We start from the raw sequence: 17415 nt of genomic DNA, 5'->3' as shown, positions 1-17415 counted from the left end.
TATATGCAACAGTCCAGCATGACACCTTTCAACAATTCACAGTAAAAATACATGCATTGCGCTCTGGTTAGAGTTAATTGCACAAATATGATTAAATTTTGCTGGTTTTTGTATTTTTACTGATCACTGATTATTATAGCCCATTTTAGAGGAAAAACAGAAAGACAGAAAAAGCTTTCCTCCAAATTCTCCATTATAAAAGACTCCTTTTTGACTTTATCGAGAACAGAGATCCAGTGTGTGTAACAGATTGGAACATGAAGAGTGAGGCATCATTTCTGCTCCTAAAACCACACTATGGATAAAACAGAATTAACTCATATGATAGCCCAGTAGGCAATGATTATACAGAGGTGGTTCTGGAGGAAAATTGAGACAGTTTTACATATCATCAGGACAGAATATAAACACATAGATATCTTGGTACTGTAGCTAGAGACACAAAAAGAACCAAGATTTGTCTTCTAGAAGAATAATTTTCCAGGTGGGGAAGAAGAGAAAGAGAGAGGAAAAGAAGGGAAAAATAATTAACAGTGGTAATCCAGATATTTATTGGTTTTGAAACAGAAAAATGCCTTTACTTTTTTGTTAGACTGRCTTTGGAGAAGAGCTGTCTTAGGCTGGAAAATTTTATAAGAGAAGAGAAAAAAATAGTAGACTGTATTTAACAAAGCASATGTTAAAGAACAGAGACTACATAGTCTGGCTTCATATTAATTAAATCTTCAGTGGAAAGCAGATAGACTGAGGAGTAAACTGTAATTTCAAAGGGTGAAATATTTCAAACTAATGTTTTACCCTAAACCCCAAAAAACTAGTATCACTATGACTTCAATACATCTTTTCAGTAGGGTTGGAAAAAAAAATCCCTCCTTTTATGAATACATGAAACCAAGACATCCCATACTCCAAGCAGATCCTTCTCAGACCTCTGCTTCCTGTTCAAAAATGAGATCATTTCAAGCAGGTAAAATCAGAATCATCTGGCACTAATTTTTTTCCCTCAAATTTTACTTGGATTAAAAATGATAACCCTCGAGCCTGATGTCATGGTGTCACTGACTATGTCTAACATGTCCAACAGGAAGGCAGGAAATCTTTAAAAGGCTGAGTCACTGGGAGGTATGGATGGAGGAAGGGGGAGAAAGAGAGAGAGCCAACAGAAAATACATGGACAGACAAGAAAACCAACGTGAACTTCACTAAGATTTCAAAACAAAGTCCCAGATAGTTTCCCATCATTACAAAGGATGGGTTTACTCAGAAATAACAGCTGAGCTCTAAACCACTCCTAGTGCTGTAAAAATAGAATATCTCTTTCCACTGGTTGCCCTATTTCTGGATTTCATTTTTTCAAAACCAAACCCAGTTGTTCTGTATTGCTGTGACCTGAGAGGCCAGACCTCTGCCAAATCAGGCATCCCCGTGTGATTAKGGAGCTCTCCTCAAGTCTCATGCAATTAAAAGCATCGACACTGACACACATTAATGACACAAAGGTAATGCAAGGGCTAATTGAGCCCATCTCCCTCACAGGCCATTTCCCAACATTAATAGCACAGAAAGCAGCCGTTAATATGTAATTAAATTTCCAGGATGCATGGCCTATCAAAACCAGGTAGCTGGAACCCTACTTCACACYTTTTAACCTCTCATTACCTCCCAGCCCAAAATAGCCACTGTGCTTGGCAATTCTGTGTTAATACCTTTCCCTACAAAAGCACGCTGGCATGGCACCAAGTGCCAGTTCTGCCCAGGACAAAAGCCAGCACAGGGAAGCAAACTGCATTTCCTAACCTTCACCACTGACTGCTCTTTCTGGGGTAAAGGTATGTAAATATTTTCCTTACAGCGGATACGAACCACTCAGGATTTCAGGGCTCTGAACCACTTGTTCTAAAATATAATTATATTCCTCTGACTGAAATTAACTGATTTCATTAACAAAACATGGCAATTTTAATTCCTTCTGAGTCTTTTCCCACGATGCATCAATTGAAAATGATTCAAAGGGAAAATTGCTAGTTWGGGGTTGAGAGAGATGCTTCCACAGTGTTTTAGGATCTTCACTAAGATTTTGAGAGRCAGGTCCTCGTGAACATCATTGTTATATAAAAAGGATATCAGAGGTACAATTCCCCATTTTGGRCACAAAGTTTGAGCTACCTCAAATTTGTGAAACAGTTAGCACTACCCAAACACCAGTCTGATATTCCTCAGTAGGAATGCATGCTCCACAGGGCACTTTTAATGCATTTGAATAAACAGCAGACAATCATTCATGCCAGCCTCTGATAAGAGTAAAGCTGAAGTGTGCTGTTGAGAAAAGGCATCCAATTTATCCCTGAACCGACATAAAAACCCCTTATTGAACTATCTGTTCCCCCGACAGCAGCTCCTTGGGTTTTTGGGGTTATTTTAAACTCAAAATTTATTTGGGTTCTGTGGCAATCTGAAATGAAAACCTTTCTGGAATAACAATTGACATGGCAGATTTCCCAACTCCTCTGAGTCAGGGACAAACTCTYTGTCATTCAMTTTAAGGCATAAATTTAAAGTTGGTTTCCAGGAAGAATCTTAACGTCAAATACTGGCTGCATCTGAATCCATCATTGAGCTGAGGCAAATTTTCATTCATCTGGATGACCTATTCCAACTATTTCCAAAATGGGCACATTTCTGGTGAGAAAGGAGGAAGAAAGAAGTGCTAGCCTAGAATTTGAATGAACTTTTAATTTTTCAGTGAAAAAAATTATTCTTTAAAAAAATTTCAGCCTTGGAGTTTTGCACCTTTCTCAATTCTGGGTAAATGTTGAGAGTTTTGGTTTTATCGTCACATATTAAATAAGAAAAAGTCTTCTTAAGCACCAAAGCCCAAAATATGATGACGACAGCAACTCAGAAATCCATACCACTGGAGCATTCAGAGAGTGCAGACAAAACCCATAAAAAAACCAGGTTGAGCTGCATTTTAGTATAGGGATGAAATCAATCCAATTCAATGCTTTTTCTAAGCTGTGATTTTTAAAAATCTTAATSTTTTCACAAAATAAAATTGAAAAAAATATACAATTTTCAGCTTTTCCACCAGCTTCAGCAATCATGAAATATTCTCCCCTGTTGACACTACAGCTTATTTACCTACAGACAAAAAGTCCTTTTTTTTTTTTTAACTTGGCCTCATGTTCTGCCTCCATACAGTTCTTCACATTTAAAAAAGTAAACAGAAACACAAATATCTGCACACAGCTAATGGCAGCTCTGTTGCAGCCATGCTTTCAGCCAAATTAATCCTTCATACCATTTATGTAAGTTGGTTTGGAAAAAAAGATCATATTTACAGACATATGGACATAATAACTGCCATTCACAAAAACCCCACTGACATTACAGTAAGTTCAGATGCTCGGATATAAATACATTTCTAACATCAAATGTAATGTTTTGGGCTGCAAACTGAAGAAACAAAAGATACAACTTTTGTAGTGGTTTTGCATTCTGGAACTGCATTCTTTGTAAGTCAATGATTTCTGTACACAGAAGATCACCCCTGGAGTGGGTTTGCCCTTTACAGTCAAGGTTAAAGTTTCTCTCAAGTCTGTCTTACTTTCCAGAACTCAAATTCCATTACTTTAGCCTCAAAATAATGTTTAAGAGAGAAGATACAGCAGGTGCAATGCTTGGAATTTGCTACTGGCATTTAAAATAACATTTTCAGCACCTAAATTGAAGTGCAAAATTTTGAGTTGAGTGTGGAGTCTTAACAGTGAGTGAACACCAAGGCATATGKCTGTGGAAGAAAAAGGCAAAATAATAATGAAAAGATGTTTTGTTTGACTTTTATTTGCAAAAGAMAAAGATGTGTGAAGGGATAAAACTCAGAAGGAGTAGCAACTTGGATATGGAAGAGAAAGAAATAAGTCCATGGGTTATATTGCTTCCAAACTCAGGGAAACCACTGCTTTCCAAGAATTTTGGTCATTTCTTGGAATGTGCCTAGCCACTCAACAGACAAAACTTAACYAGCCCAATGGAGTGATTCTGTTGCATTCAATGATAAGGGAAAGGATCAACTCTAATCTCACTCCATTTGTATTTTCAGTGACTGTTTAGCACATGGAAGAAAATCACAGCAGCCATGTTCCAAGTGGAATCCTCACTATCAGGTCTGAAGGTTTGCAATCAACCTCTCCAGAAAATAACTTTCCTGTCATCAGCTAGACCTTCAACAAAAAAAAAAAAAAAAAAAAAAAAAAACAAAAAAAAAAACCTACCCTGAGTAACCAAATAAACAAATATCTGAGAGAGTTTTACTCATGCAGTTTTTATAATATGTAACTAAACAAGTGGAATTAGAATTGGAATTTACTCCATATTTACTCTGACAAAAACAGTAATTGACAAAACAATAGCAGCAATCCTCCTGGACAAACTGGGAACAAACTGGGTCTATTCTTCCTCAACCTCYTGCACTGAGTCAAATTTCAATGGAGAGAGGAATTTGCAAAGAACTAATACAGTATCCCCTTTATTTAAATAAAGGAATTTAAAGGACAAAGCTGTAGAAAGAAAGATTTCAWGGGAGTCCTTCCTCCTTTAAAAATGTTTTCACGTTCACTTAATGTCTTTTTGATAGGAACATGAGTTGGTGATTTAGTGACACTTCTGTCAATGTGAAAGGCAAAAAGAACTGTACTGAAGAATGAGCTACCAGGTCTGCTGTTCTCTGAAGGTGCAAGAATGTCAGTCACATCCACTTTAGTCGCTCTCTCCCTCCCATCCTGCCACAGAGAACACCCAGATTCAGCCACTGTCATCTGGCTGTCACCTCAGGAAAAGGTGTTTATCCTCTGATACCTGTCCCTGCCTTGCCTCTCTCCAGTGAATATTCCCATGGCCTGGGATCCCAAGGGACAATTCCAGTACCACACAGTGTCCAATGCACAGTCTTTGTAACCTCCATGGCACAAAATCTTTTTCTGCTCCTACCCAACCATTTTCCCCCTGAGGTCTGTTACACCTCGAATTCACTTACAATTCTGGTTGACTTCTTAGAGACCTGAATGAACCCTGGAYAGACAACTTAAACTCAGTTAATTATCCATGATGATGCACTTCTCCATGGTTACTACCCAGTGGTACCAAAGATCTATTTCTCCTGATGAATTTAAGTCCACAGAGAGCTCAGATTAAACACTCTTGTGGATATTCTTCTTGCTGTTCACTCCCAGGCTGAAGGAGAAATCTCCTCAGACTCTACAGCAGCACATGGCTCACAGGTATTTACCATTCATGTCACCATGCAGTGTTAGATGTGGAAATTAAAGGGGTTAAAACAAGGTTGCCATGTTGGTTCCAATTTTCATGGGGGAAAAACACCCCTAAGGATGATTTTGYCTGCAATCAGCCTAAGGAAACATTTCCTAAGCTCTTGGATATRGGCTGCTGCTCTGCTTCATTACAAATTAGAGTCCACTAAATCTCTAGTACCTTTAGCACAGTCAGGATTATATATGTAATTAAATCAAATGGTAAAAAAGATCTGAAGAACTCRTATCTCATTCTCACAGGACCATCCTTATCCAGTAAGACCTGAATTAAAAAAAAAATAAAAATCAACATTTAGTACTCTGCAGAGGGAAACACAGGCAGAATACCAAATGGATATTTAGCTGGGGCAATCATTTGGAGGGCTTGTGAAACTATCCCACATTCAGTTTTCTAATCAAGAGTGCATATGCATCTTAGGTCTTCCACCTTTTGCTRCAATTCTTTCCCTAGTTTTCTTTGGGAATTTTGTGCCAATTAGTCAGGATTAAGGTCATCCACAAACATCCATGTAGTAGGAATATAAAATATGAAACATCACCACCCCTTTTAGATGCATRCATTTGATAAATATTCAGAGCATCTGAACATAGCTTGACACAGAGGCAGTAATGCAAATAATTTGATAAAGGCCATTCAAAAGCTCATAAAAAACCTTGCAGATTTAGAAACTAGTTAGCAAACTGTGAGAACCTAAACATTTCTTCCACTTTCCCAGTGACACTAAAGTATAGCCCTCACAACTTGTCCGAAGCTGTCCTGTATTAGTTTCCAAAAAATATATTCATAATAAACAAACTTCTACATACAAATGAAATGATTAAACCATACTTTGAGACTTAGGATGATTGGAAAATAGCAGCGTTTGCCCAGAGAAATCTTCATTTAGWGCAATGTTACCCATTCCAACAGCTTCCTTCTTCCTCTCAAAAATTATTTTGGGAATCCCCAGGAGGGGTTCTGTCTCTAGCACCGATTTCTGATCTGTAGATATGTTCTAAGATTATAAACCAGACACTCAGAAATTAATCCCACCCTTGCTAACAGAACAAGAAACGTTTCTCTCCCCAACTTATTTTGTGTACAATTTTGTGGCTCCCAGCATCTYTTCCTATTTTTTTCCCCCTCTGATGCCAGAATTACCGCCCTTGCCCTKGATTTCTCACTCCCAGACAAACAGCCTATAAAATTGCCGCAAGAAGCCAAGTGCTGCTTTTCACACAGCCACAGCCAGACTCCCTTTACTGCACACACTCTGCGCAGAGCATCCCCGCCAGCCTGCGAAGGAGACAGAGGATAATGCTACCGCCGAAATGCCGACAAGCCCCTCCGCGCACAGGCTGAAGAGAAAACGGGAGCAGGGCGGCTCTAAAATCGGAGAGCGCATCRCGTATTAAAAAGTAACTTTTGGGCAGCGCCTTGCGAGGCTGAGCAGCGGCGGGGAAGGGCAGCACGCAGCCACATGGTATATYCCTGGCCGTGGCTGTGTGCTGTCGCTGTCCGGGTGCCCTGTCCCCCGGGCTGTGCCATGGGAGCCGCTGGCTCGGCGGGCAGSCGGCAGCTGTCACCCAGCGCGGACAGCCAGCAGCCGGCCCGGCCACTGAGCCTACGGTGCCATTTAGGATGACTCACTGCAACCTGCCGCTGATTCCTCCTTWGCTGACAGTGGACGGACAACAACCCAAAAGCTACACTGGACTAGACCAAGGTAAGAGATTTAAGTGTGTTTTTTCACCCGGCGCTTGCAGGGTGCCGAGCTGTGTACAGAAGCTGGCGCTGGCACTAATTCTATGGTGTCTGAACACCTGGCATTACATGCCATCAGTGTGTCTTTCTGCTGTTAACCCCGTGTGTACCACCCAGCTATCCCGGGGGGGAGAGACGGCAGGTCAAAATATAACCYAGGGGCTGCATTGTCTCCCCTTAATGCAACTTTTGCACCTGCTCCCCGTGGATACGAGAACCTTTTCAATATTGCTAAATGATGAGGCTTTTGTGTCGTGCTGCTGGGAATGGAGCGTACCCGCGTCTGTCATGGACTCCGTGTGGATTCATTCCCACAGCAGTTGTTTCATCACTTTAATGAGTTGAAATTCCACAGTGCACAGAAACGCTTCCCTGTCATTGCCCCTCTCTCTGAGGGCTTCTCACATAGATGCGATCCATTTTCAGGCTTTTCACAAGTAGTGCTCGCTGAAAGCACCAGAGCAAGTCTGCTGAAGCACAGGCACTGCTGCACTACATATTCTGTCTGCATTCCTCTCTGGGTTTTCTGCTGTGAATCAAAAATTCAGCGTTGCAGGAGGATTTTTGCAAGGACAGTAAATGTCTCTGGCACAGCAATTTAAAGTGAAGGGAGAAGCTGCTTCTCCCCATTCCGAAATCCTGGCAATCTTCTCCTTCCATTTTCCGAGGAGGTACAGTATTTCTAGCAGAGTTATCTAAGGTTTCTGCTGGGGCTGATTGACAGTTTTTAGTTGTGATTTTAATGGAAATCTTTCACTGAATGTCTACAGCTTCATTTCTGTCAATCCAATGCTTTTTACCAAATGGCTTTCTTCAGAGGGTGACACCTTTAAAATGAATCCAGCATCATGMTTTTCTAGATCTGTAAACAGAGTATCAGACTAGCACTGCACATTGCAGAACCCCCCAGCMTTACCCATGGATCTTTAATGGTGTAACTGCAGTGGAAGACATTTGGTTTGGTTTACAGGTTTTCTGTACTGTGCAAAGTGTCACAATTGTAACTGAATTTATCCGTGTTTCGTATACATTATATGGTATTTTTCTGCAGTTTCTTACTCATTCTGTTTGTTCAGATCTTCCRTGTACTGGCACTAGGTTTATTAAGGGTTGACTCTTAAACCCACCCAAAACTGCCCTGACTTTGCTGCCATGGGGAGGACTCTCTGCTCAGGGAAGATGASAGATCCCACATTAATCACCCCCATGGAGGGGACCAAACAGGTATCAGCAATTGGCAAAGAAACACCACTCAGCTTCCCAGCAGCCACCCAGACCCACAGGCTGTTGACCCAGCAGGAATATTTTTGGAATTAACTCAAACATGGCACCAATGAACAATCCATGCRCTCTTTAAAATGGATTAGGGGAAAAAAAGATTTTTCTTTCATAGAATTTTGAGGGATTTAGTACAGAGCTTTGGGAAGGGGTAGGACAATATGTTGATGTGTCAGCATGGATTCTACACATCATTTTCTATTCAGAATAAGGTACAATTTTCCACTTGTAAAAGTGGAAAACATTYACCACTATTATGCATTAGGATTATTTCTAGTCATTTGAACAAGTGTAGAGACTTGAATTTTTTTATTTACTGTCTTCTCTTAGCATTTAGATACGATGCCTGACTGCAAGGGTATCAGATTATTTCCARGGAAAGTAATTCTAAAGTACAATTCAGAGAACAGATTATGTCTTTATGCAGTTGATAATATTCATGCAACTTATTTTTGAATTAGTACCTATTTATTTTAYACTAGCTCTTAGTCACTTGCTAGTGAAGCACATGCCATAGTCTCTGGGGTCTGAACAGCTATTTTTGAGCCTGTCTGGCTAATGTCTAGAATACAAAATTATCCAGTTCACAAACTGGGGTTTTCTGTGTTTTCTTTCTTCTGAGACATCAGTATATTATCAGTTTGTATCTGGGTGGCTCCTTTCAGGTGGAATCTCAGTCCATTTAAATGCAGACAATTTACTGTGATAACAGTTTATTGTAACTTAGCAACAAGAGCTAAGAAAAAAACCACAACCAAGTCACATCCATCACACATGCAAACCTTGTATTGTGCTGCCCTGTGCTCAGCAAATTAAACCCCTGAGATAAATGACACTCTAGACCAGTCAGTTTAATATCATTAGCTGGGCTGGCCAGTTGTTCTAATTACAGAAGTCAAAGAGTGCAGGAAGCAGCTGCAAAGTCAGCACATGTGCAAGGAGYTGTTTGTAAAGCAGAAACACGCTTTGAGCCTTTTTTGCTGCAACATGAATTATGAAGGAAACATATGGCATTTAGTATCACTGACAGAAAAATGGTCTGGCTGTGGTCCAGGTGGCAAGACTTGTATGAGTGGCAYGGGGTTATCGCTGGTCTTTCTGTGAAGCTTCATTTCTGGTGTAATGTTTTCACTAAAATAAACAAACAAGCACTTCCAAAGCTATTTCTCTATGGTCAGGCTCTTGGGTCATTCATTTACTGSTGRTGTGGGAGGACAATATGAGGAAAAYTAGCACGATGCTACCTACTGTCCTGTTTTACTCCAAATGGAGAATCCACTATCAATGAAACATCTCCAGGGAGCAAGAAGATACATTGCTGGTGTGCTGGAATTGGGAGGAAACATCCCTATGACAGAGACAGGCTCAATTCTGGAGCTCTGATTAAGCCTAAAAGATGAAATCAGCCACAAACCAGCCAAAAGTAGCCTCAGGCAGCTGCTCAGATGGGTGGCCAGGAATACCCTCAGCTCTGRGGCATTTCACCTCCACAAACTGAACTCAGGAGAGGCAGAAGTTTTGCTGTGGTTAGTTAAGTGGATTCATTCTTACAACTGATTTTGTTTACAAAACAAAAATGTTCAGCCAAGTTCTTCCCCTCAAAAAATCGGCTTAAATAGAAGGTGTTTCACACTTCAATTCTCTGGTATTTCTGTGTATTTCATTTGCTCATAAAGCTCCACCCAAAGATGGAAAACTCTACACAAACTAGCAAGGTTTTACACATCAGGAACATAMCAGCTCTTGCTAACAACCTCTAGAAAGGTTCAAATTCACCCCAACTACTTAAAACACCCCAATACCCCATATTCTGCACAGAGGCCTGCAAAAATGGATAAAGTTTAATCTCCATTGCAGCAAACACCCTTAGCCACTTTCACAGTTCTCTGTTAATGTCACTGTAACTCCCCCAACTGTAGATCCATTCCCTGCACCCTGAACAGAGTCAAGATTACCTCCTCCCCACTGCACAGCACTTGGCTCTAAGGTAAGCAAACTGCACCAACAGGTAACATTCTGAACAGTTCTAGTAATCATCATTAAGATGGTCCTCCAAGTTGAATTTACACAGGCCCTACTTATAGAACAGGGGACATTTTGCACACTTGCTATATTGCTTTCCAGGACTTTCTTGTAACATGTTCTCATTCTCTTCCATTAAATTCTGTATTATTTCTGTACAGTGGTCTGTATTTTCTCTGAAATAAAACACCAGTGATGCAGATTCCAAGGCACCATTTTAGTTATTTTTTGCTCAAACAAAATAAAAACAATATTGTCTTCACCACAAAGTAGCCTTTCCCATACTCAAGCTTGGTCATATAACTTGGATTTGTGAAAACAGATGCCTTTCAACAACAAAACCAACAGGAAAATACTTTCTTTTTCTTCTCATTCATTTCATTAACATGCAAAAAGTATTTTCACTCAACATCAGCTTGCTTGTGTTCATCTGACTGTAATTCAAATTTCAAAAATTACGAGGAAGCTAAGTATGTACTCTCTTTAGGTTTWGAGGAAATTTTATTACTGAACTGTTGGCTAGTTTAGGAATGTTGTGTTAAAGACTCTTTTCCATCTTTCACAATGGAAAGACTCAGTTTTTTTCCTGAGTTATAAACATTACAAATTCTGTCATGAAACTCAGAAAGATAAAACACTCAGAAATCCTATGAAGCTGTGTGCTGTATACACATACACGTGCATGTATGACACCATAAAAGTTCCAGATCCTAAAGAAAAAAAAACACCTTCAAAGCAGAAATAAAACCATGGCTTCACAAACCTCATTTGAGGCGAGGTTCTAGGAAAAGAGTAAACCTAGAAAGGCATCCTCACATAAATAGAACATGGAAACTTTGAGCAGAGTAGCCTTTCTTCAGTTCCTAAACATATATAAACTCTGCCTTGCTTACAGCCCCATCCTCTCAACTGTACAATCACCACAGATCATCTCTTAATATGCTGAATTAYATAGTGAACAAGAAACTATCCCATAAACTCCAGGACTTCCTGGGGACACCWCTGGGTGCTTGGGGCAGAACAGTGCCATCCCCTGCCAGGAGCCACCTGGCACTGTGCATGTCCCATCTACTGCTCTTGGAGAGCAGAACAGAACAGAACTGGGCCAGGACAGAGCTAAAATAGACAACCTCTATATGACCAGGAACTGCAGAMAGCACCTACTGTGTTACAGCTGTTAACTCCTCTGTGGCTGGGAACTGATTTGAGAGGAAGGGAAGGAACACAGAAAGCCTCAGACATCTAAGATGTTCCCTAGTTTCTTCACCAGGGAAATTACACAAAGAGTWAATTAAACCCACTGTGTATGGTTGGAAATATTAGCCTGACCTTGGTGTTTATTTATCTGGTGTGAAACAGCTTTAGTGATTCTATTTACGCCTTTACATTTCTCTCATTGTTTTGCTCACTGTTTTCTGTTGCCACTAGTATTATTACACTTTTGGTATTAGTAATAAAAYAATTACTGAGCCCCTCTGCTGTTTAATGGGTTTGAAACCTCAGGAGYTGAAAATAATCAGGTTGAATTTTTCTAGTTACAATGAAGTTGGATACTTGATAAAAAATGAAAAAAAAACCCCAAAACCAGTAGAAAGATCCATAAATATTAAAGTCAAATGGGACCTGAATGAGTCTGACTTCCAGCATACCACAGCAACCCTGTCATTTCATCCAATTTTACCTATGCCAAACCTATAGGTATATAGGTAAGTCCATTATTATAAGAATAGCTTCGGCTCTCAAAAATGAGCAGCATTCCTGCTGCAAGTGCAGGACCTTACAGTTGCTGATCACAACAGAGTGGGATCATTCCTGTCTCTTCAAACCAGCTGACCCAAAGCCCCCTACCTTSCAACACATTCATCCTGTCTAAACAGGATAGTTTAATCCCAAAATGTGCTTCTCACAGAAAGCTAAGAGAAACTTTAAAAAGAAAGGGACACTGGTTAGAGGACCTGAGCTAGAATTTAGCAGAGATGACAGGCACTTCTACCACTTGCTGTTAAAAAAAAAAAAAAAAAGAACCCAAACTTAAAATTTCAGAAGTCTCAGGAAAATTGCAACAAGATCACACTACTAATTTTGGGGTTTTCCTGCCTGAATAATGTACTTTTTCCTCAGCATTGTTTCTTGCATATCAAAATGGGGAAAGAGGCATGATTACCAGGTTTAACATTAATCAAAAGATAATCAGTGCTGCAGCTCAAAAGGTAACGTAAATGTTAACTCTCTGTGCAATGTCTTGCAAAGGAAATGCATAAAGTTGTCTGGAGCCAAATGCATGCATAACATAAAGGATTTAAAAGAAAAAAAAAAAGAAAATATGGCTTTTACACAGTAGGAAAGAACAAGTCAAAGAGAGAGAATCCTGTGCAGCATTATAGTAGGATTTACAGAGRAAACTCCTCAGTTCCCTCAGCACTCCCTACAGCTGCCTGAAAAGTCTGTTTGCAGATTTGCTTCTGCTAATGAATAAAATGAACACAGCTGAGGCAGAAAGGCAGCAGGAGAGCACACTGGAAAATGAAGGGAAGAAATGAGAGAAGGGAAAGGGAAAAAGAAAAGAAAAAGTTTTTTTTTTTCTCCTTGTTACTCTCAACATTTCTGACACAGTGGATTTAGGGATCAATAAAGAAATAAGGATTAAGATACAAATGAACACAAAAGAAAAAGAAAACTGGAATATCACAGAACCATTAAGGTTGGAAATGACCTCCAATTATCATCAAATCCAACCTTTAGCTGAACACCMYCTTGTCAAACAAACCACAGCRCKGAGTGTCACATTCAGTCMTTTATTGAACACTTCCAGGCACAGTGCCTCCACCACTCCCTGGGCAGCCCATTCCAATGCCTGGCCATCCTTCTAGTGAAGAAATTCTTCCTGACAAGGTGTAGCTTMAGGACATTTCCTCTCATCCTGTCACTGGCTGGCTGGGAGAAGAAAGTGACCCCCCCCTGCCTACACTCTCCTTCCAGGTGTTGTAAGMGTGACACAGTCTCTCCTGAGCCTTCTCTTCTCCACACTAAACCCACCCCAGCTCCCTCAGCTGCTCCTCACAGGACCCTTCACCATCTCCTTTCCCCTGCYCTGGTGCCACTCCAGCACCCCAATGTCCTTCTGGTAGCAAAGGCCCCAGAACTGGACACAAAGGAATGAAATAAAGTTCCATATTGAACATTTAAGTGATGTAGCATGTCCCTCCCTGAAAGGCAGGGCTGTCCTCTGCTCTATCACCGTGGGCAGGAACTGGAATTTATGTCTTTAGATCTAAATCTTCTGACAAGGCATCTGCACCTTCAGCTCCCAGTGCCTGTGCAGGGGAAGCAGGGATAATCCCTGCTGGGATGAGGCTGATGCTGTCAGGGATCAGATACCACAGCAAAGCACGGTTGTCACTGTGACATTAGTGTATTGCACTCTACAGAATCAATTCAACATCTTTCAGCATCCTGTCAATCACATTCTGAAGTGATGCAGGACAAATGGATTTTCTCTGTGGCAGTGGGATAGGGATTATGAATTCTGATCCTTCTGTTGGATAGTTCAGTATCCATAAATAGTCAAGACAGCAGAAACCACACTGCATTTTAGTCTCCCACWGCCAGAGCACAAGGGTGTCCATCCAGAAGGAACAGACTACTGCAGATGGTGGACGTATGGAACAGTGATTTTTGTGAGGTACAAAAGAAAGAAAAGGCCTGGGAACAACCACTGAAATACAAGAAACATGGTGCAAAGATCTCCCTATAAATACTGAAGTAATATAAAACTATACCCTGCTGAAGAGAGAAATATTGCAAAGAGRAAATGTGGGTGACAGTGTATCACTAATACAAAAACTGAAAGCTGTTGAACTGAGTAGGGATTGGGGTTTCACCTGGTGCGACTCAGAGCTGTGCTATTTTAGCTGTGCTAAAATATAACTTCTGTACACCGAACATCTCAGATTGCCAGAGCCAAACCTTCTATGCTAGTTAACCTGCTGGGGGTGAAAAAATCTGTGATGTTAGCTGAGCATTTCAAATAAGGAAAACCAGGAGAAAAATCAACAGAAAGGCAACCCAATGTGTATTATTGAATCTATCATCAACGTGTAGTCACTAAATAACAGCATTGTTTTTATCTTCAGAGCTGTACTGTTAACTCACAGTGACTAATATCCCATTCATATGATGCTTCTTGATATATTTTGACAGCCAGAAAATTGTTCCTCTGCCTGATCTTAGGAAACAATTTATTTCCTGAGGTGAAAAAGTAAATACAACAAGGCACAGCAGAAATAGCCCAGTCATCCTCTGGTAAATATAAAAATTAGTGTTACATACATTTCTCATTAAGAAATGCTCAACCATACGTGTCTGTGAGTACTAAACCTCTTGGAAAGCAGAGCCAAATATTGCTAAAATGTTATTACTGACAGCACAAGTGGGACAGGCACAGAAGAGAAGAATAAACAGAACTTTTTCAAATTATGGAAGGTATGGAAATTGTCCCAGAGATGGGGTAGAAGTAGTGAGGAAATGAAGTTTAAAGTCCCTGCTCTGGAATATAGACYGATGTCCTGTAAATGGTATCTCAGCTTTCTGCAGTGAAGCTTGTGTAGTTACATTTAATGTAAATTGTGTGTTTTCATCACACCCCTGCCCCTTCTGATCACAGCCCAGAGTCTGACTGCAAACTGGCAGCTCTTACCGAGGCCTCTGTGAATAGAAATAACCAAATGTCTCCAACAGGCCAGGCAGCAGCTGACTCCAGGGTTTTAAAGGTCAATAATTTCTTTTTAAAAATCAATATATTTGTAACTGGTGTAAAAGCTTCCAGCCTAAAAACATGCTTAAATGGACAATCCAACAGGGCTCTTTTTCCAAGCCACATGAATTTTAACAATGCTCACTACACTTGTCAGTTTTCAAATTGTCAGAAGGCCTTTGTAAGGGAATTCTGAAGATTAATCCTGCTCCTTTCCAGGAAACCACCACTTCATGGTCCCCTATTCACAGCTTATCACAGACAATGGACCAGTGACAACTCAGGTACATTAGAACAGGAGAAGTGTGTAAGCAATAACCAAATAATGGCATTTGGCTGTGCTCAGCTCCCCTGAAAGGAGCACTTTCTTTGAGCTCATTCTGTTCCCAGCTATTTCACTGAGAGTCATCRCTGCTTTAAAAAAGAAGGGACTGTCTGTAATCCAAGAGAAATGGTTCAAGATAATGCCCTCCCCCATCTATGTAAATGCTTSTGCAATAAATAAGCATCTAAGTGAGTGGAATCACTTGCCTTTCCTAGAAACTATTTGTTTGGTAAGCTATGATGCGTTTAATTTATTATTTATAGAGCTAAGCTTTCACATCATAATGAGCCATATCAAGCAGACTAGTGGCGTTTGAAGTAAGTGTGATTGAGAAACGCATTGGACTGAAAGGAATTCAGACAATTTGATTTCCCTTTGTGCTCCATCTCTTACTGTGTCCACAAGCTGCAGTAAATCAGAATAACTGCTACCTAAAGAAAGCCCTTAGAGAAAGGTTACAGCAGGGTACAGCTCATGGAAGCAACAAGTACCTACATGGAAATAGCCTTTGGTCAAAAGTTTTAGACTCCAAGACAAGCTTCACACTCCCTTGTGAGAGGGGCTCACAGAAAATAGGTTGGGGAGTAACACAGGACCCACAGGAACACTAATTTCCTAAAATTAGGTCAGTGCTGGTATAAAATTAGACTCAATGTTCTGCTGACCAAACTGAAAAGAGGAGGAGTAATTTTTAATCACAAATTCTTGAGGGTAATGATGTATCTTGCGGGAAGTTGTTGAGTACAGGCCGCAAACTTGCAGAGTGGTTCACTCCTTCCTTTCCCAACACTGCTAAAACTCATTTGAAGCCTAAACGCAACCAAAACTTATAAATTARCTATGAGGGACAAATAGTTTCAAGTCAAAACATGCAGTATTACTTAGGCAAATGATTATACTTATATGGTATTCAGTATAAGACTTATTTATCTGCTAGAATTGATTTATTAATTTAATTGTCTGATGAAATTGCTTTTGTTTGGGGGGAATGGGGGGCTGTGAAACTAAAAACAGAAAAAAAGAGCAACATATGAAACCATAATGTACTTCAAATCACCCAAAGATTACAACTAAGTTGGTGAAGTGAGGATTGCAGCCTTAAAAAAAGTATGAAGTAGCAWCCTTGGAACATACTGAACAATGATCTTGAACAATATCTTTCTAAAATCAATTTTAACCACCTATTGTGTTACAGTGCAGCAGCTCTGAGGCTTAGAAATTAAACTATGGGGAAAAAGAAACACTGCTTTCTAGTAATGAACAAACTGACCTTGTATTACAGAATCACCTGAGCAAAACAACTGGACTCATGTGAACAGAAAAAAGGCAACACAAAGAATTTCTGCCTTTACGAGTATTGCAGGGCTATTTCAAAAGATATTTATTATAAACTTGTTTGACCTGCAGTAAGTATCATCCTGCTCTGCAGCAAGCTGAAGCCCTACCCACGCCAGTGCTGGGTGTCACTGAGCTCACATCCCCAGGGTTGTAAACCAGACCTGGACAACTCTGGGATAGGATGTCCCCATGTACCTGGGGAACAGGGTGATGAGGGAAATGTAGGATCTTGTTGGTTTGCAGACACAGTGACTCCAGAAGGTCAGCATGAAATAATCTAACATGAACCTACCACAGACATGGACAAAAAACATTCCTCCAGTATCACAGTATGGCAAAAGAAAGGCCTACCCAGTAGAAAAGCCTATAAATGACYTTCTCTCAGCCATCAAACATTGGTACCAGCTCACAGTTAGTAAATGAGAGACTGGGAAATAAGATCCTGGGCATCCTGGATCAACCTGGGATGGAATTCTCAATACTGTTGTAATGACTGTTTAGTGGAACTGTAAATGGCAAGRAGTGGGACTCCCTCATTGTACAAAGCTTGTACAGCACATCAGAAGAAGGTTAATGAATGCCAGTGTGAGAAGCATTAATGAGACACAGAACRGAGCTTTGAAGA

At 40.3% G+C, this 17415-nt stretch overlaps 1 protein-coding gene across 2 annotated transcripts in view; it reads left to right on the top strand.

Annotated features, from left to right (window-relative positions):
- Positions 1-6901: 6901 nt before the first annotated feature.
- The window catches only part of RASGEF1A (RasGEF domain family member 1A), a 141058-nt gene continuing 130544 nt past the window's right edge, over positions 6902-17415 (top strand). For both annotated transcript variants that reach the window (XM_057365213.1, XM_057365210.1), the window contains exon 1: positions 6902-7036. The gene's annotated coding sequence lies outside the window, so the exon portion shown is untranslated. The remainder of the gene's footprint in view (positions 7037-17415) is intronic.

The sequence above is a fragment of the Malurus melanocephalus genome, unplaced genomic scaffold (genome assembly GCF_030028575.1).
Source record: "Malurus melanocephalus ecotype Western Australia unplaced genomic scaffold, MMel_1.1 scaffold_49, whole genome shotgun sequence".
Classification (NCBI taxonomy): Eukaryota; Metazoa; Chordata; class Aves; order Passeriformes; family Maluridae; genus Malurus; species Malurus melanocephalus.
This window is presented reverse-complemented; position numbering and strand designations above follow the sequence as displayed.